The sequence below is a fragment of the Arachis stenosperma genome, chromosome 4, assembly GCF_014773155.1.
Source record: "Arachis stenosperma cultivar V10309 chromosome 4, arast.V10309.gnm1.PFL2, whole genome shotgun sequence".
NCBI classification, from domain to species: domain Eukaryota; kingdom Viridiplantae; phylum Streptophyta; class Magnoliopsida; order Fabales; family Fabaceae; genus Arachis; species Arachis stenosperma.
The window spans coordinates 102,957,332-102,978,096 of NC_080380.1; the positions used below are offsets into that span (position 1 = coordinate 102,957,332).

The 20,765-nt window shown below is 31.4% G+C and overlaps 1 long non-coding RNA gene across 2 annotated transcripts; it reads left to right on the forward strand.

The window, feature by feature from the left end:
• The first annotated feature begins 5,892 nt into the window (after window positions 1–5,892).
• LOC130973777 (uncharacterized) lies at window positions 5,893–11,252 on the forward strand. Of its 2 annotated transcripts, none has more exons than XR_009084287.1 (5): window positions 5,893–6,282; window positions 6,903–7,038; window positions 8,357–8,740; window positions 8,841–9,076; window positions 9,756–11,252. It is a non-coding gene; the product is annotated as an uncharacterized LOC130973777 (long non-coding RNA). The 2 variants fall into 2 exon arrangements; XR_009084286.1 differs by having other exon boundaries at window positions 6,970–7,038.
• Window positions 11,253–20,765: the final 9,513 nt, after the last annotated feature.

The following is a 20,765-nucleotide window of genomic DNA, read 5'->3' on the forward strand; positions in this document are numbered from 1 at the left end:
TTGCAATGCGGGTCCTTCTCAAACATCCAAAGGTCAATTGTCATTTTGTTTGACAAAAAGTTCAAGTGGGTGTGATGAAATTACTTTCAGTAAACGTAGTATGCCGACCTTTTTTTTGTGGTGCGCTTTTGTTTGAATAATTTCAATTCTTTTACTCTGCAGGAGATACACAAAATTTTATGGGACTTCTGAGAGAGCCGCAAAGGACTTGGCCCATAATGCATTAACTCGTATGTTGTCTGATTGGATTGAAGTTGATATTCTTCCTTACTATGGTTTATCTGCATTAGTATTATATGTTATGATCTACACACACCGTAAAAGGGATAAAAGATATGAATGCTTCTAAAGTAATGTTTCTAAGTGGTTTTAGATTCTGTCAGTAATATTTACAAACCTTGTTATGTTTTAAATTCCAAACAGAATACAAACGGTGGGAAGAAGACATTGAGAAATGACAAAATCCTATTCTTCAGGATGAGTCACTACTAGAATGGTAATTCTCTGTTTAAGCATGAAGACATTTTAATTTTTAAGCATCAACTTGTGTATTTGTTTGTTATGGATAATTGCCAGGTATATATTAGCTTAGAGCCTCTGCAGTATGTGCAAAAAACATAAAACAGAACTTTTCTTTTTTTTCTTTGCTAGTTCATGACTAGCTCTTCTGTCTGTAAATTTTTGTTATTTATTTTAACTAAGAAAGGTTTCTCTCAATCTTTCCTAGATCATCCTCTCCCCATATTTATCAAACTGTTCTCCATTTGATCAACTCTTACTTTTGAAGCTTCTGTTGGTTTAGATAATATAACTAAATTTTCATTTACAGGTACAAGTTCACATTGTTTAATTGTTGCTGGAGGAACAATTTGGATTGGTATGTATTCATTTAAGTATATTGTTTTGTGATCGAGTAACCTGCATAAAATCTAGCTTTTTGGTAGATCTTGCTATTGTCAGATTAGTCTAATAAATGAAGACTCTTTGATCTGTCTTCCAGACTCGCATTTGCCATCTTCAAATATGAGGAAAAAAATCAGGATCAGGTAAAAGAACTGGAAAATACAGAAGTCAAAGTGACTGAAGCCAAAGTGAGTCGTAGATAAGGTGCAGATGCTGGGCGTACAACAGATAGCACCTATGATGTTGAGTATACAACAGATAGTGCCAGTGATGTTGATTGTATGGTAGATGGCGTGGATGAAAAACATCGTGGTGATCTCTCCCAAGAAAGTGATGCTAGTGTTACTCTGGCAATGATGGACCAGCAATATGACAGAGATGATGTTGGAAGGTTTCTGTACTTGGAAGGTGTTGAATATATCATATGGTGCACATATGATGTGCACTTCTATGCTTCGTTTGCCCTTCTTGAGCTCTTTCCAAAGATTGAATTAAATATACAGCTATGCATGTGCATAAAGATAATATATTATCTTAACCAAAACAGAATCCTGAAGCTTCTTGTAGAAATATGTATTAAAAAAATTATACTTGGATAACGATCTATTTGCCAAAGATGCTTGTTGCTTCAAATATCTAGCAAAGTGAAAATGTCATAAGTAGAGATATTAAAAGCTAACATCATACTGCAGTGTGGTTCAAGTTTTCAGCTAGAGTCATCCAAAAGGTCAAAGACAGCACATTGGTTTACGAATCAAAGCCATAGTAATGACAGGTAGAAAACTCCAGTAGGAAAAACTAGTGGAGCAATATCAAATTTCTTGGTGTTATATTTGGCTAAGCATAGCCACACACACACACACACACACACAAAAGGTCAAAAAACAGCACATTGGTTTAGGAATCAAAGCAATAGTAATGACAGGCAGACAACTCTGGTAGGAAAAACTAGTGGAGCAATATCAAATTTCTGGGTATTATATTTGGCTACACACACAGACAGACAACTGAACTTAAAGACTAAATAGTTTCAGTAGTAAAAAGAACTATAATTTATCCTATCAAATATGCAACGATTTTGCTCTATCCATATACATCCCCACCAAATCACATCCTATGAATATAGGTTAACAAGAGAAAGAAAACACAAACTACATATTTCACTTCAAAATAACAAAGAAAAAAAATTAATACTAATAACCTATTTGGAAAAATGGAGGAAAAGTACAAATAAACTTACCGCATATAAAAATTTAGATAAAGTATGATTAGCCCTGATTCATCACCTTTATCCGGGATACAAATAATGATCAAGTTCTAATGAAGACTGAATACAAGAAACATTAGAAGAAAAAGAATCCAGAAATGAGAGGATGGACAAGAGAGATTGAAATATAACAATAAAAAGCTAAAACGAGGATAATTTAAAAAAGCTCTCTGCAGGTTAAGAGTTGAATCATTACAAGGCAAGAAAAAGCTACCTGATGATGGGGAAATCAATCTCCAAATATTGAAACTAAAACAGCTTCACAAAACATAACATTAGAGTTAAACCTACAAGAGAAGCACATCTAATATCTACATAAAACACACATGAAAACAATGACATGCAACCAAATAGGGTAATATAGTAACAAAAGCAATTTAAAATTTACCAATTGCCCCAATTTTGTGCTCCCTAGCAGACCTCTCTAGGAAGATTTATTAGCATCAAACGATTGAGTGGAGGAAGATTTGATAAGGATGTCGATCAATTGTCGAGAAGAAGGAACTGAAAGTAATTTCATCACACCCGCTTGAACTTTTTGTCAAACAAAATGACAATCGACCTTTGGATGTTTGAGAAGGACCCGCATTGCAACATTGTGGTGAGTTTGAGAAGGAGAAGCCATGATCTGACTAAGCTGCTGGGTTTGCAAATTGTTTGTTTCTCATCAGAAATTCCAACTTATCACTAAGACAATAATCAAATAAATATAATTGGATAATGAGATCAAGACATCATTACAGTACTAAGAACAAGCAAATAACAGAATGCCTCGTTGATTTTATGATTCCAAGAGATATTCCAGATCTTGATTCCTTCGTTTGTTTTGGTAAAAATAATAATCTGTTGGCCATATTTTTTCTTGGATATACCAGATTGCTAATTCATATCAAAAGACAATGTTAAACCCATATATTTGAATAAAGATTTTTTCTTATATACAAGTAAATGGGAAATTTGATATTTGTACTTGTTTGAATTAAAAATCACTATAAAGATCATTTTTTTCTTGATATTTAATAAAAAGATAAAGTAAAACTCCTAATTATAGACTGATAATTTACAAATAACAAAATAATTTGTTAAGATTAGCTCTGCTAATAACTAAAAATTCTATCTGAAATAGCATTTTCCTCATTGATTATATATGCATAGTTCATAGTTCATTTAAACAAAAATAAGATATTCAATTAAGAAACTTTGCTTGGCTAGCTTAAAGGGGTTTGGCATGATCTTCAATCTAATGACTAATCCAATTCGAACAAGTTCAATCTAATGAAACTTTGCATAAGAAGGATGACAAAGAAGGAAATGAATGAATCTAAAGGAAAGAAACCTGGTAGAGAGGTTTAGGGAGAACACTCAGAACTCTATTTCGGAAGGAGATTTAATCAGTCTCGTTGATGCTCTCCAAGAACTGTAATCTTTCTCAGTTTTTCGTCTTGCGCGGCGGCGACGGCGTCTTGCGCGGCGGCGGGCGCAGGTTGCGGCAGCAAGGGGAAGAGGAAGATATTGAGATTTTCGGTAGGGGAAGAGGAAGAGAGAGAGACAGAGATTGAAAATTCTAGCAGAAATTGATAAAAAGAGGAAACCCTAGCAGACCTCTTTTCTCTAAATGTCTTTGAATCTAAAAATGAAAGAGAAAGAAAGAAAAGTTAAAAACTAATAATTTGAGGGGTCAAAATCTAATTAGTCAATTTTTTTAAAAAAAAAACGGGGTACATTTTATAATTATTTTTATGATGGTTAATGATAAACCTACAAAAATGTAGGAGTAAGGAATCCATGACCTAATATTTTTAATAAAAAAGAAGTCAAAAAGGTTTGGTAATTTACCAAAAATTTGTTTCACAATAATCAATTCAACATATATCTATATATATATATGGTGGAGTGAGTATTAACTAGTATTTAGTAGAGGAACACAATAAATATACATATAAACATGAGACAAATTATTTACCTATGTACTAAGATAAGAATTATTTAGGATTTATATTTTTAATTAAAAATTATACACATTAATATTAATTCAATATGTCACATAACATCAAAATGCATACTAACGAACATTAAATGTTGGTGCAGATAGAAATTGGATAAACATGTGGTATACTGTTATCACAAACCAAAAGATTCGATGAATTAAAAACGGTACTAAAAATATACAAATAATTCATTACTCATCTTATTTTTTTAGGTCCAAGATACCAAAACAAAAGTTTGAAATGTCTATAAAAAGAAACAAAAGAGTTTGTAAACTAAAAATAAACTTTAAAAAATTTATCGCGAAAAAATAAAAAAGGATGCCAATATTAATATTTTTAGTAAAAAAAAAACATCATAACGGTTAGGTAATTTACCAATAATTTGTTTCAGGATAATCAATTCAACTTATTTTCTTTTTAATTATATATATATATATATATATATATATATATATATATATATATATATATATATATATATATATATATATATATATTGGTGGAGTGAGTATTTAGTAGAGGAACACAATAAATACACATATAAACATGAGACAATTTATTTACCTATGTATTAAGATAAGAATTATTTAGGATTTATATTTTTAATTAAAAAATATACACATTAATATTAATTCAATATGTCACATAACATCAAAATGCATTAATAGTTGACTATTAATTAATAATAAATATTGTTAGTGCAGATAGAAATTGGATAAACATGTGGTATATTGTTATCACAAACCAAAAAAATTGTTGACATAAAAAAGAGACTAAAAAATTTACAAATAAATCATTACTCACATAATTCATGTAGGTGAAAGATAACAAAAATGAGTAAAAGAGTTAATAAATTAAAAATAGTCTTCCAAAAATTTATCGCTTTAAGGAAACATTTTCAAAAATTTTACACTAAAAAATCATTTAAAAATGTTGTATTCCTTACAATAATGGAGGAATAATTTAATAATAATAAAATTTATCATAAATAACAATCAAAATCCAAAAAAAAACCACAAAAGGATTAATGATATAAAATGGCTTTAACCTCAATTAATAGTCTCTCCTTAAATAGAATAAAAATAATCAGAAAAAATGAAAATGGTAAATATAGAATAAAACAATAAAAATGGTCATCCAAATAAAAAAAAACGAGTTTAAAAATTCTATTAATGAGATTTTCACTTTGTTGCACGATTGGGCAGAATGAATATTTGAGTGTACACATTGGAAAAAAATGATCATCTAGCACTGATAATGTGGTACCTGGATGAATGTGTAGTTGATTAAAAAAATACAAGAAAATCACATAAGACTCTTGGCTCTTAACATTTGAAAAGAAGAATAGTTGAGCTATTGAGTTTGTGATTATACGAGATGAAATAAGTTATTATATAGACTTCCAAACATCTTTAAAATATAACTAATAACCAAGTTTGTTTTGAAAATAAGATAAAAAAATGTATTTGTCATCTATCCCCGCAGTTTCAATCACTAACTTTTTAAACAGAAGGCATTTCTTTTCTTTATAATTAAATAAATAAAAGGATAAAATAATTATAATAAGAAACGGGCTTTTAAAATCTGATAAATTAAATTCTTAAATTTTAAATCTGTTAGCTAGTTAACTAACCGGTGAATAATTTGATTGAGATGAAATTCATAGGAAATGAAAAAATCACCCAAGATTTTAGCTTTCCGTTTCTCCCATCTGCTTTACCTACTTCACGCCTCCTTCACCCTACACTAAAAAACCTTAAGGCAGCTTAAACCCCATATCACAAACCCTTCTAAGTGTAACGCAAGAACGCCAGTCAGCTTCATCCTCTAGAGCACCACCACCCATTAATGCCGAACCGCCTTCTATTGCCGTCGCTGCACATCGTGCGTGTCGTCGGCCCTTGTTCCTTGGAAGGTCGCCCCCATCTTCGTCGTTTGGAATTCTTGGAGTGATCGGCGTAGCAGCCTCCGTCGTTATCTGCAATGGCGTCCCTGTGTTCATCGATTAGCGAGTCGTCTAGAACGTTGTTCCTATTTTCATCGCCTCCGAGGTCACTGTGAAGCAAGTTATTTGAGACCCCTGTCTTTATCTGGCGGAACCCACTTGTATTCCCCGTTGTCAAGGTATGTAATGCATTTTGTAATAATGCTTTTGGTGTTTCTGTGATACATTCGTTGGTTAGAGTGGGTTTGTGGCCCTTCGATTTTTGTTGGAAACAGTTTTCTGTGATAGTCTTGAGCTAGGGTTGCTGCAGGTGTCAGTATTGCAATTCACAATAATCCATGTTTCATAATGTGGTCAATGTATATTGTCAGGTTCAGTTATCTCAGAAGCAACAACACTTTGAAATTCGTTGGTTTTGCATGTTATTGGGTTGGAAATAAGTGTTCGATTTAGAAGAGAGCAAGTATAAACATCTTTCAAATCCTCAAACGGAATGCACTTTGCTTTGTTACCTGCATGTATCTGGATATCCAATGCTTTTGTTTATTTGGAGTAATTTTGTTTGGTTTTGTAAAATTCATCCTAAATTTAACTAGACTGATGGTATATTAAGCCATTTAAATTCATAATATGCCATTCTCATAGCTTCATCGAATGTCATAGTAATATTATCTTGATTGACGACTATTTTTTCAATAATTGTATAAAATCTGAAATTATCCTCTATCATTTTTGCACCCTAATTTATTGTTTTTGAAGTCTCATGATGCTGATTTGAGTTTTTATGTAACTATTGTAGTTTGCTATGGATCGGACTTAATAAATCTTTTTTTTTGTGGGGTTGCTGCCGACTGACTGTCACACAGGCAACTATATATCCTTCTTGCTTCTGGGTCAGTGGGTCACCATCTGCTTCCGCGTATTCTGGAGTTCTGGTTTGTTTTCTGTCATTGTTTCTCATCTTCTTTACTTTTTTTTCCTGTTCTGAGTTTTTCTTTATGTTGTTAAAGAAATTTGTTCCAATAAAAATCGGGTCTATAATTTTTAGGGATTATTGGACTTGAGCACATCTGATGGTGGTTATGGTTTATACATGGACTGATTAATTTTTTTATTTTTGTTCTTGGTTCTGATTTTCTGATCCTAGTTAAGGTTGATGGTTGACCATGTTTTCTATTGTTATGTAATTATTTGATCTATTTTTTACTAGTATGATTTTGGTTGTGAGTCTTGGATCTAGAGTGTATGTTGTTGTTGATCTTTTATCTGTTTTTGTTCTTGATTCTTGGTTCGTTTCTTGGTTATGATATTTATGAATTTTGATATTAGTGCATTTAAACTCATTTTGGTTGTGATATTTATGCATTTCGAGATTTTATGTTAATGATTTTAACCTTTAATATACACACTAACTCATGTTTCTAGCATGCACATTAATTGGTCACAACCAAATTCAAAAACAAAGTTCAAAAATGGTGTCAACTACTTAGTATTTATCATTTCCTTTCTTATTAGATAGAAAGAATACTCCAGTGAAATGTTGCTAACGTGGATTTCTTAAAACTAGTTTTAAAACTAGATTGTTGGTTAAAAAAATCTAGTTTGAAACTTGAATTTCTAAAATCTGATTTTAAAATTGGAATGTTGGTTAAAACATCTGGTTTTTGAGGCTAAAAAATCTGCTTTTAAACCAGGATTTTCGAAAAAAAAAATTGGACTTTAAATTTGGATTTCAGAAAGCCAAATTAAAAATCAGATTTTAGAGTTGGATATTAAAAAACTAGATTTTCAATTATGCATATTTCATTACTTGAAAAGATCTTAGGATAAATGCTAAATATATAGAAAAAGATCTTCAAATAAATAATGGTACCCAAGTAAATGTTCCTTGTTTAAGAAAAATTAAATTAGTCTCTGTAATTTTTTAAAAATTATTTTTGTTACAGAATTCTGTTGGTGAAGGTTTGAATTTGGTGAACTATTGATTTTTACATTGTCGTTGTCTTGCTAATTGTCTAATAACCTTATGTTGTGTAAAAGATTAATCAAATGCCTAGGAAACCTCGATACACCGTTAGTACTATAGCCAGAACTGTTGCTGTCCCTGATAGTCAAACCCATGCTACTTTGGTGAGTTAAGTAATGCAAAACATATTTCAAATGTTGACTTTCCTTTTAGGATAGACTTTTAGTCAATATCCTTTGTGGGAATACTAAAAAAATTGGTTGATGTACTAACTGCTTTGTTTTTAGCCCACGGATGGAACGAAGGATACGGGAGCAAATACTTCAAGTGCACAGTGACGTGCTAGAGCACCTCCACCTCCACATTTCGGCAACAGTACTTGACAATCTCGTGTTAATGCTGTACTGTTTTGACCACCGTGCAATGAAACACGGCTAGCTTCGTCATGTGAGATGGGTGACACCCGAGCTCCTGCAACACGCAAGAGCATCCGGATTTACATGAAGTTGCAGTTGACTATTTAGAAGATGAAGACTATGACCTGGAGGCAGATGAGGTTGAGTCGTTCGATGACCATGTCAACAACTTGTTTGCCGCGCATGAAGTTGAACGTCAAGGCAATGCTAACAGCAAAAAAAAGGACACCGAATTTTGGGAAGTTGATGTCATCGGTATTATTTTTTTGCTTGTATCTTAGAAACTGTGATTAATCTTCTCCTTGAATTCTAATTATCTTAGTAAACTAACGTTTAAAGCTTTTTCCTTTGTTAGAAAATAGCGTGACTTCTTATATGGAGCTGACTGTTAAGGAGGCATTAGCACGTCCTCCTGGAAGGAAGATCGTACTCCAACATAACAAAGTTTTGCAACAAGTTGGTCAGGCAGCGAGCCTATTAAGCGGGTTCTTAGGGACTTTGGGGGCTGATTTTCAACAGCTACCAATTTGTGAAAGTAGTTAGAAAACAATGAACAAGGCTTGCAAGGAGCATGCGTTTGACCAGGTTAAGGTAATTTTTAAGTTTGTTGATAAAGTAACTATATACTGATGTTTGAAGTTGTTTTGGGTCGTTCAACTGTTTTTCAATTATAAAATGCTCCTTTTTTCTCTTAAATGAACAATACAATGGAAAGATTAAGATGCACACACATGATATCGAGCATACAAATTCGTAGAGAATATGAAAAAAATATATATATATATATATATATATATATATATATATATATATATATATATATATATATATATATAAAAGGACTCTTTTGTTTAGTGGAAATTGCATTACTTTATTATATAGCTTAGTTCCAAATCATCCAGTCTTTCGTGTATAGCAATGTAACCAATAATAATAATAATAATAATAATAATAATAATAAAACTTGTAAACCTATGAGATTGTGAAAGTTGCTTTTATAGAAACCAATTAGAGAGTGACTAGCTATTATTTATGACTTTTGGTTAAATCAAAATGTCAGAAGAAAATAAATATGGTACACATTTGCACAAGTGGAATCCGTTACCCTCCTAACTTTGAAAATATGAATGTTTTTTTGTTTTAATTTTTTTATTGAGAGATTATTTGATTATTGACTAGCTCCTGTTCTGTTGTTTTTCCATTCTGCTATTCTCCATCAGTAGGTGGATTTTTTTATTTTTCTATTTTTCTATTTTTCTATTTTTGTCAGGTAAATTAGAGAAGGATAGTGCATGTTGGGTTACTTTTTGTTCACTGCTTTGAATTTTGTTGCTGCGAATTATTCATGAATAATGATGTGTCTTCTGATAATATGTAAGTCTGTTTAAGGTGGTTAATTATTATATGTTTTTTTTCTGTTAATATTTAGTCCGCTCCTCCTTAACCCTCCCGACCGAAAATTCCTTCACCTTTCAACTTTGTTATTTTTGTCCCTGCCTGTAGAAAGCTATTGTAGAAGAGATTCAGCTTGATTCCTTTGTAGGATTTGATGGGTACCTTTACCAAAAAGTTTTAACAGATTGTATTTGTAACTAATACCATTATTTAATGAAGTGATATATACTTGATCACTACTAAGCTGGTCTAGCAAGGGGGATTCTGCTCATATCTTGAAGGAGATTTTTCCATTATCATTATTGTGAATTTTTGTGGCATGTATGATCAGGTGAGCGGTCCATCAAGATTTGAGTTGATCCTATTACTGATAAGGTGTATGTTATAAGGGAATATAGAGGGTAAGAGTGGCAAGCATGCGCTTGTTCCCAGCTAACATTAATCACTGAAAAACAAATACTCAATATTGAGCCATCTTTGTCAAGGGTCTCTTTGTTCTTGAAGCTCATGATCAAGGTCCACCCACTATGATTTTTTGTGTGTATGATAATCTCTTGTTAATCTTTATGTGGACCAAGTTATGTGGCTGATAAATCTCAATTTGTGGTTTATCTTGTATTTATTTCGGGGAATTTTATCAACTTTTTTCACATTTATTCAATGAAATTATATGGTTTTGTAATCCTCCCTAAATTTGTGCTTAAGTATGAAAACATACTTTTTTAGACCTTAAAATAGCTAAATTTAATTCACTTTAATTATATTTGATGCCTTGATATGTTGTTAAGTGATTTCAGGTTTAGAAGGCAATCATTGAATTGAAGGAATGAAGGAAAAGCATGCAAAGTGGGAGAACTCATGAAGAAATGAAGGAACAGCAAAGCTGTCAATCCTGACCTCTTCGCACTTAATCGATCATAACTTGAGCTACAGAGATTCAAATGAGGCAGTTTTAGTTGTGTTGGAAAGTTAACATCTGGGAATTCAAAATGATATAAAATTTGCTATAGTTTCTTGGCATTTAGAGACGCATACGCGTGTATCACACGTACACGTGGGAAACTGCACGTGACTCACTAAAGGCAACTCATGGCCAACAATTTCTGAAACATTTTGGGCCCAATCCAACTCATTTCTGATACTATTTCATGCAGAATTCAAGCTTGGGCAAGGGGGGAGCACTTAGTTGTAGGATTCCATTATGTAGTTTAGTTTTTATAGAGAGAAGCTCCCTCTTCTTTCTAAAATCAGGGTTCTTAGGGTATTTCCATCTTAGATCTAGGTCTAACTTCTTGATTTCATCTTGTTTCCTTTACAATTTCTTGTTTTAACACTTCAATTCTTCTTGGTTCTCTTGTTAATTTTATTTCAAAATACCTCTTTTATATTCATGAATGCTCATGTTGGATTTGGATCTCCTTTAATGCAATTTGATGTTTGATGTTCATTTAATTGTTGATTTGAGTTGTTATTATTGTTTTCTTGCAATTGGTAGTTGGTAGATTTAATATTTCTTGCACTTTTACCATGCTTTCATTTCATACCCACCAAGTATTTGATAAAATGCTTGGTTGGTCTTTAGAGTAGATCTTGAGCATTCTTAGCTTGGAAAGAGTAATTAGGCAATCTTGAGCCATGAAAACCCAACTCATGTTAGTGATCTAGAGTTGTTAGCTAATATTGTTTTCATTAACTCTAATCTCTTTCTAATTCGCTTAGGTAGTTGATTAGGACATTTGGATTAAGATTAGCTAGTCTTATTAGACTTTCTTCGATTGTGAAGATAATATGATACCTTCTTCCATCATCGGGGATGACGTAATAAGATAAATTCTTGTTTATTATTGTGATGTGATTAACTAGTCTTGTTTGACGTTCTCCCTATGTGAAGATAACATGATACCTTCTTCCATTTGCCAGAGTTGACTAAATAGGATGAATTAATCATTGTATGACTAGTATAGAAAGCCTATATTCTCAAACCTTGCCATGAATGTCTCTCTTTATTACTTGCTTTCTTTAATTGCTTGCTTGATTTACTTTTCTTGCCTCTTTACTCTCTTGCATCTTTATCAATCAACCCCTTTAATTGCTAGTTTAATTTACTTTGTTGCCCATTTATTTCCTTGCCAATTACAAAATCAAACTCCCTTTGCATCTTCATAGCTAATAATTGACTACTTCATTGTAATTCCTTGTGAGACGACCCGAGGTTTAAATACTTCGGTTAGTTCTTATTGGAGTTTGTACTTGTGACAAAACCAAAATTTTTTATTCGGAGGATTGTTTGTTGGTGTAGAACTATACTACCAACGAGATTACATACATTTGTGAGTGGCCTTATGTGATTAGGCATGCTTATATTGGTTGTGCTTCTTGCTCTTTATATGGTTATATTGGTTGTGAAACTTGCTCTTTGAACTTAGCCTTTTGGATAAAGTTTTTATGATCGAAAGCTCTCGATCTATTTGCTTGTGTGTTGATTTGATCACTCGTGTATAAAGTTATGTGATGTAGTATGGATGTGGAGTTTAAGTTAAGTGGTTACAATGACAGTTAGAAAGCACTGATAGAAGATCTTTATCATGCATATTATGTTATCTTATGATCTGAACTATTTGTAGCGAGTCTTTCATTATGAGGACGATCAAAGAGGAAGAATAAAGCTGGGAATTATACAAAGAATAGGATGAAACTGGAGGAACGCAAGAAATCATTTGATTTATAAGGTTTATGACAACGAACAGACTTTTAAGGAAAATATCAAGCGTAAACCATCAGAAATAAATGCAAATCACTGGAAATGGTTTCTTGAATATCGGTTGAAGGAGGACACAGAGGTAACAAATATTGAGTTGGTATTTCATTATTTTCAATTTTAAACCGTCATGAATTACAACTAAATATGCTAAATTTATTGTGATAGTGGAAACACTTCTACCCAAAATATCTTTACCTTATGCTTTTTTGTGTTTCCTGAAATTGTACATGGCTATGTTATAGACCGTTAACATTGTATTAATTTATCCCGTTAACATTTATGTTTGTCTTTTTGTTCATAGAAGAAGTGTAGAAAAAATACCATAAATCATTCAAAGCAATTGTACACACATACTGGATGTTCTAAAAGAATGGCAAGAAAGAGACACGAAGAAGTAATCAATTTAAATTTAGTTTCAGAATTTTGACTTGTTTTCGGTAATATAGTGTTGTTTGTTATATGATTGTGTCTTGATGAATGTTATAGGAGCAATGACAGGGAAGGCCTATTAGTAGAGGAGAGACATAGACCATGAGTCATAAAAAAAAGATGATTCGTATATGAATGAAGTTGCGCGTGTTGTTGGGGTAAATCATGTTCTTTAATTTTTCAAATTTGTTTTTGAATTTATAACATTGAATTTAAATTAGTGTAAATCTGAATCTCACATGTCTGCAAGAAGCAATTGAACATATTGAGGGAAAAGACGCCTCCAGTAAGGAGCTTTCATAAAACGATTCCCTTGCACAAATGCTTGGAAAGGAGCACAAAGAACGAGTTTCTGGACTAGGTTTCGGTCCATGTCCCACTCAGTGTTTTCATAATATTCCACAGCAGTTTGACTTCGATGTGCAGATTGAGGAGTATTAGATGGAGATTACAAAACTTAAGGCGAAGGCAGCAGAACTCAAGGTAGTGGCAGCAGAGGACAAGGCAAAGAGACAGAGAATGGAGGCAGAGGCAGCAGCGGAGAAGGCAAAAAGACACACAATGGAAAATTTGTTAAGATACATAATCCAGCAACAAGGAGGTATCTGAAATAGCTGCAGATCTGGATTCTTTAAGAAGTGCACCGACCTCATTCCATGCAAGATGATGTGTTGGCACTAATGATCTGAATGATAAATCTTGGAATCTGAATACTTTTTAACTATTCACTGTCCTAATGACTTTTGAGATATTTATTTGTAGTTTACAGACATCGATGTACTGAATTCAAATTACAATTATAATGATTGATTTTTGCATATATATTTTTGTTCTATTTTGTGAGTTTTAGTTTGATTGGTTGTTGGTTATTTTAATAAATTAAAGCAACTTAGTGGAAGAACATATAAGTAGGAATTAAAGAATTGGAATATATTATTATGAATTCAGTTTTGCAAAAAAAAAAAAAAAAAACTATAACTCTACTTTTGGTATTGGTTACAAATCCGCCGCTATATTTTAAGACAGCCTTTCAACCGATGGCAATTTGCACTGGTTAACAACTGATGGCAATTTGCAGCGGTTGACAATCGCTGCAATCTACATGCAGCCTTATTTATGTTTTAGTGGCGGTTAGAACCGCCGCAAAACTATATCACCGCAAAATCCCATTTAGCAGCGGTTATACCAATTGTTACTATTAACTACTGCGAAAAATTTAGCCGCATGCTATCTTTCAGCGAGTTATCAATCGCTGCTATCCATTCTGTAACGGTTAAAAATCACGCATAACCACTGCTATTTGTCGGATGTGGTATAGTGATATTAAACATTTTTATCATTTAAAAATTTTTTTTGTTACAAAAACCCTTTTCTTTCATTATTTACGATTCTCAGAGCATTTATGGAATGTAGATTAGGTGATAAATTGTAGATAATGAAATAAACAAGTGATCTTATGGTTAGCATTCACGGTGGTTAGCTTAATGCAAATTTTAGAGTTTACGTACTAGTTTGCATAATATCTATAGAATGTAAGTGATGAACCGTAGAAAAAGAAATAATAAAGAAATTTTCCTGCGGTTAGCATTTACAATGGTTAACTTAATCATGTAAAATTTAGAGTTCATTAATTGAAACATAGGGATCATATTAAATTACAAAGACTAACATTTTTTTATCACTCGTTATGTAAAATAAAAGTAACAAAATTCTATTTTTTAAAAAGTAAATTGAGACATAATTAATGATAATATATATTATACTCAGTTGGTAAAGGCCTTTTAGAATTATATCACCAGTTTTCTATCTATATAGAAAGATACAATACTTTTTTATTTTTATTATTTTAAAAATTCATTGGTTACAACAATCTTTTTCTTCCATTTTTGACGGTTATCTTATAGCATTTATGAAATGTATTTGATAAATCATACATAAGAAAATAAATAAGTCACTTTATGAAATGGAAAATCATGTAATCGAGGCTGTTATTTTTACGGGCTCTAACATTAGACAATACTTTTTAGAATTATATCATTATCTTTTTATTTATATAGGAAAATACTAAACATTTTTATCATTGAAAAATTTTGTTGGTTACAACAATCTTTTTCTTTCATTTTCACATTTATCAGAGCATCTACGGAAGGTAGGTGATAAATTATAGATAACGAAACAAAGGAGTCGTCCTGTGGTTAACATTTACGATAGTTAGTTTAATTATATAAATTTTAGAGTCCACCAATTTTAATAATAGTTATGAAATGTAGGTGATAAATCATAGATAAAGAAATAATGGAGTTGCTCAGTAGTTAGTATTTACGGTGGTTAGCTTAATTATGTAAACTTCAGAATTCACAAAATGGAGCATAGGATTTATATTAAATTTCAAAGAATAAAAAATTTTTTTGGTCATTCATGTATGTAAAATAAAAGGAAATAAAATGCTACTCTGTTAACTATAAAATATCACATAATTAATAATAATATATATTAAATTTAGTTGGTCAATACCTTTTAGAAATATATAATCATTTTTCTATCTATGTAGGAAAATATTATACCTTTTTATCACTTAAAAAATCATTGGTTATAATAATTCTTTTTTTCTATTTTTCACGGTTCTAATAACATCTATAAAATGTAATTCACGAATCGTATATAAAAAAAGGGTAAATTACTAAAATAAAATATTTAGATACAAAAATTATCGAAATATAACTTTTGCAGATTAGATATGAAAATACAACTTTCTATAAAATTATGTCAATCGCTGAAAGATTTTACGGTTTTCAAATACACATAATTTGCTAGTGGGATTTAACGGTTTACATTGAGGAAGCATTTGGCCAGAAACTGTGGTAAGAATTTCACGGTTTTTGTGAGGATGAAAAATAGTTATAAACCGTGGAAGGGGTTGCACGGTTAAGAATCGATTCAATACATTTCTTATGTACCCATAGGTGCTATATTGGATTTGAATCAGATTTCGGATCAATTTATATTGATTGACTGCCTCCATTATGTTGTTGCTAGCAAATACCACTATTTTTGGTTTTGGATCTTCCAAATCATTCCTGCAAGAGGTCCGGACCCATTTTTTTCAGGTTCTCGGGATTTTAAATGCAAGAACAAAATTGTTTATAAATTTTTTAAAAGAAAGCAAAATGGATCATCAAAATTTTTCTATTTATAAACGAAAAAATAAAACAATTCCCAACTTTAGTGCTACTTACATTCCAAAAAATCGTTGGATTTAAATTAAGTCAAAATCAAAACGATTCAACAATGAGTAAGAAAAATCCAACGATTTACAAATCAAATACTAGAATAAACTCTATTAATTGGACAAATTCTTCATTGAAAAAAAAAAGATATAAATGCTAAACGAAAGACAATCATTAAAAAAATGAAAAAAATGGCCAAAGAAAAGAAAAGGGGGAGTTTAACAGCAGAGAGAAATATTATTTCGAAGAAAGCAAGTTTTTATTAATGTCAAACAAAAAGAAAATGTTCTATAATTTTTTTAGTATTGTTAGTACTCTTTAACTTAGTATCATTTTAGACTATAAATTTTTATTATTTATAACTCTTTTGTTATTTATACTTAGTATATAATAAAAACAAAAATAAAGTACGGTGAGAAGTACAATAAAAACGAAAATAAAAAATGAAAAAAATTTATACAAACATAGTATATAATAATTATAACCAATAACATATATCATAAGAAAAAAATTATAATAAGAAATAAATAAAATTCATTAAATAAAACCAAATAAAAAATAAAAAATTTTATACACAACATAAATATAGTACAATAAAGGATAGAGAAAAAGAATTTATATAAACAAAAAATAATAAAAATATCATAAAAATTAATAAAAATAAAAATTTATATCAACAATAGTTGTTATATGAATAAAAAAATACAATAAAAATATATCATCAAAATACTAAAAAAATAACATCAGAATACTAAAAATATAATATAAAAATATTTATCATATAAATAAAAGAATACAATAAAAAATATAAAAATTAAAATATGAAAAAAAGTACTAAAATAATAAAAAAATAAAAATATTTATATTGGCAATGATTGAAATAAATCTGAAAATTTTTTATGAAAAAAAAATTTTGGAACCAAGAACATATACAAAGACCTACTGTAAAAGTTATATGGTTACTTGCATTTTTTTTATAGAAGAAAATAAAGGGTAGAGTTGATAGAAATGGAATAAATTTTTCACCTAATTTCTCAACGGTAATTAACCTTTCCCAACGTGAATGCAAAAGTTTAAATTTTTTGCTTCACAGAGGTGAAAGCACTTTTGGGTTCAGAGTTTAAAAAGTTGCCAAACATAAAAATGAGACGTTCAAGACACTCAAACGGACTTCTCTTTTTCTCAACACGAATCCCAAAAACACCTATAGTTGAAGACTTCTCAGTATAAACTGTTGGACCTCTTCCACGGTTTATGCATATTGCTATACACATAGAAATCGTGGAACCCCTACCACAATTTTTCACAAAATCATTCACATAAAAACCGTGAAATCCCTGCCACGGTTTCTTCACAAATTCTCTTTAAACGTAAATCGTGAAACCCCATCAACAATTTATAAAATTTTGTGAAAAGTTACATTTTCGTATCTAAATTACAAAAATTGTATTTTCGTAATTTTAATGTCCAAATATTTTATTTTGATATTATATCTTAAAAACAATGAGTCACCTTATGAAATGGGAAATCATGTCTTGATATCAAGAATCAACACGGTGCCAAATAATGGGACTTTGCCCTCAAAATTTTAACGTACACAATTTCCTGTGATGGTTTTATTTGTAATGACAATAAATAAATCGTAAAGACAAATATTTTCTGTGATTAGTTTGTACTTGTATAGATCAAATTTTACTCATGGACAATTATATGTTGCACGCTTAAGAGACTAGAGTGTGTAAGGTTTGACAATATTATTGAAAAATCATGTCGATTTTGAAAAATGATGCACTATCTATAAAGCACAGATATTTCGCTGACTTACTGTGTTCATGTGTCGGACACATTTTGGATACAACACTCACTGACACTCGTCTGACACGTGAGTCTGCTGTGTCCAACCGTATCTTAATAAAAAATAAAAAATTCTTCTCCGGACACGCTTGGACACAGCTAAATACCATCACATGTCTGCGTGTCTAGTCTTACTCTTAACATATATTCTTAAAATAAATTTAGATATAGTATATATTATTATTTATTAAAACAAAAAATATTTTAAATACTTGATATAATTAAAATAAGACATTAAACATAATTAAAATTTTTAATTTATATTTTAATATTAATAAAATATCAAAATATTATTACGATTTATCTAAAATATACTGTATATTTTATATGTATGCATGTCCCTGTATCATGTAAGATTTTAAAATTTGCGTATCGACATATCCCATGTCGTGTCGTATCCTGTGTCTATATCAATGTCCGTGCATCATAGTGCACTATGAATGTAGTTTATCGCAAAATTTTTGAAAACATATACCATAGTATACTTTGTGACTTAAAATTAACTACATTCTTGTAAAATTATAGTCTATATTTTTATTTAGTTGAAATATGAGTTACATGAATTGATCACTATCTTTGACATCCAAAAATTGTTTTCTTTTTACAGGTGTTGGACATGGTTTATTCACTTTTTATGTTAGTGTGAACTGTTTTTTTTTATGGTTAAACACCAAGAACACCCTTGAAATATTCTTGCATTGATAAAAATAGCCCCCATTTTTATTATCAACAAAATATCCTGAATTAATCTAAAAACATGCCAAAAGTGTATACTCGCGAAAACGGACATATGTTTTAGAGTGATGTGGCAAACAGAAGCAATGACATTTCCGTTCCTAAAAGAATCTGTAGTCTTAAAATTCTAAATTTTCAATTCCTAGTTCATAGCATAGAGCGTAGAACGATGCGTTCCTACACCAAGAACGCGGCCACAAAGAACATTATCTCCGCCGCACACAATAAGAAAAGTGTTATCGCAAATGATGGCCATGCTATCACTTCTTGAAAGCGGCTGGTAACGGCTCCTATGACCACCAATGGAAGGAGAAGGTTATGTGGTGTCACGCAAAGAAATCAAAGAAACCAAAAACCATATCAAAGAACTCGAAAGCAAAAACCAAATCAAAGACATCAAAGACCTAAAAATCAAATCAAAGACCGCGTCAGATGTTGCCTTCACGGCCTGCCGTTAATGCCATAAGTGTGGGAGGGTTTTTTGGCTTCGAAAGGCCAACAATATTGAGTCCCCTGTTTTTGCAAGTGTCATTGGTGGCTTCGCAAGTGTCGGTACCACCATAGCCTTCCAGTGCCTTCAAAAACTCCCTGCCTCCAACATGTTCTTATTTTGTTTACTTTTTTAAATTTTGTGTTTTGATTGTTTATTTTTTCTTGTGTTTGTTTTGATTTGATAAATATGATTTTTGTTTCCAAATTTAAACTATGTAATAATGAAGCTTTGATCCCTAGAGGTCGAGTCGGGGGTTATTTACTTTGTGGGTTTGTTGAGTTTTTTATGGATCTATAGTTGAAGTTGAACTTTATTCTAGAAAATTAAATAAAAGATGAAGATGATCATGAAAAAAATTGTCACGAAAAAGACTGATGAGCAGATAATTTATACACTTTTTGGCATTGTTTTTAGGAAGTTTTTAATAGGTTCTAGCTACTTTTTAGTATATTTTTATTAGTTTTTAGGCAAAATTCATATTTCTGGACTTTACTATGAGTTTGTGTGTTTTTCTGTAATTTCAAGTATTTTCTGGCTGAAATTGAGGGAGTTGAGCAAAAAACTTATTCAGGCTGAAAAAGGACTGCTGATGCTGTTGGATTCTGACCTCCCTGCACTCGGAATGGATTTTTTGGAGCTACAGGAGTCCAATTAGCGCGCTCTCAATTGGGTTGGAAAGTAGACATCCAGGACTTTCCAGTAATATATAATAGTCCATACTTTGCATGAAGATAGACGACGTAAATTGGCGTTTAACGCCAGTTCCATGCTGCAATCTGGCGTTCAGCGCCAGAAACAGGTTGCAAGTTAGAGTTCAACGCCAGAAACAGGTTACAACCTGGCGTTCAACTCCAGAAACAGCCCAGACACATGAGAAGCTTAAGTCTCAGCCCCAACACACACCAAGTGGGCCCCAGAAGTGGATTTCTGCACTATCCATCTTAGTTTACTCATTTTCTGTAAACCTAGGTTACTAGTTTAGTATTTAAACAACCTTTAGAAATTTATTTTGTACCTCATGACATTTTTAGATCTGAACTTTGTACTCTTTGATGGCATGAGTCTCTAAACTCCATTGTTGGGGGTGAGGAGCTCTGCAGCGTCTCGGTGAATTAATGCAATTATTTCTGTTTTCCATTCAAACATGCTTGTTCCTAACTAAGATGTTCATTCGCACTTCACTATGAAGAAGGTGATGATCCGTGACACTCATCACCTTCCTCAATCTATGAACGTGTGCCTGACAACCACCTTCGTTCTACACTAGATTGAATGAGTATCTCTTAGATTCCTTAATCAGAATCTTCGTGGTATAAGCTAGATATTTTGGCGGCCACTCTTGAGGATCCGGAAGGTCTAAACCTTGTCTGTGGTATTCCGAGTAGG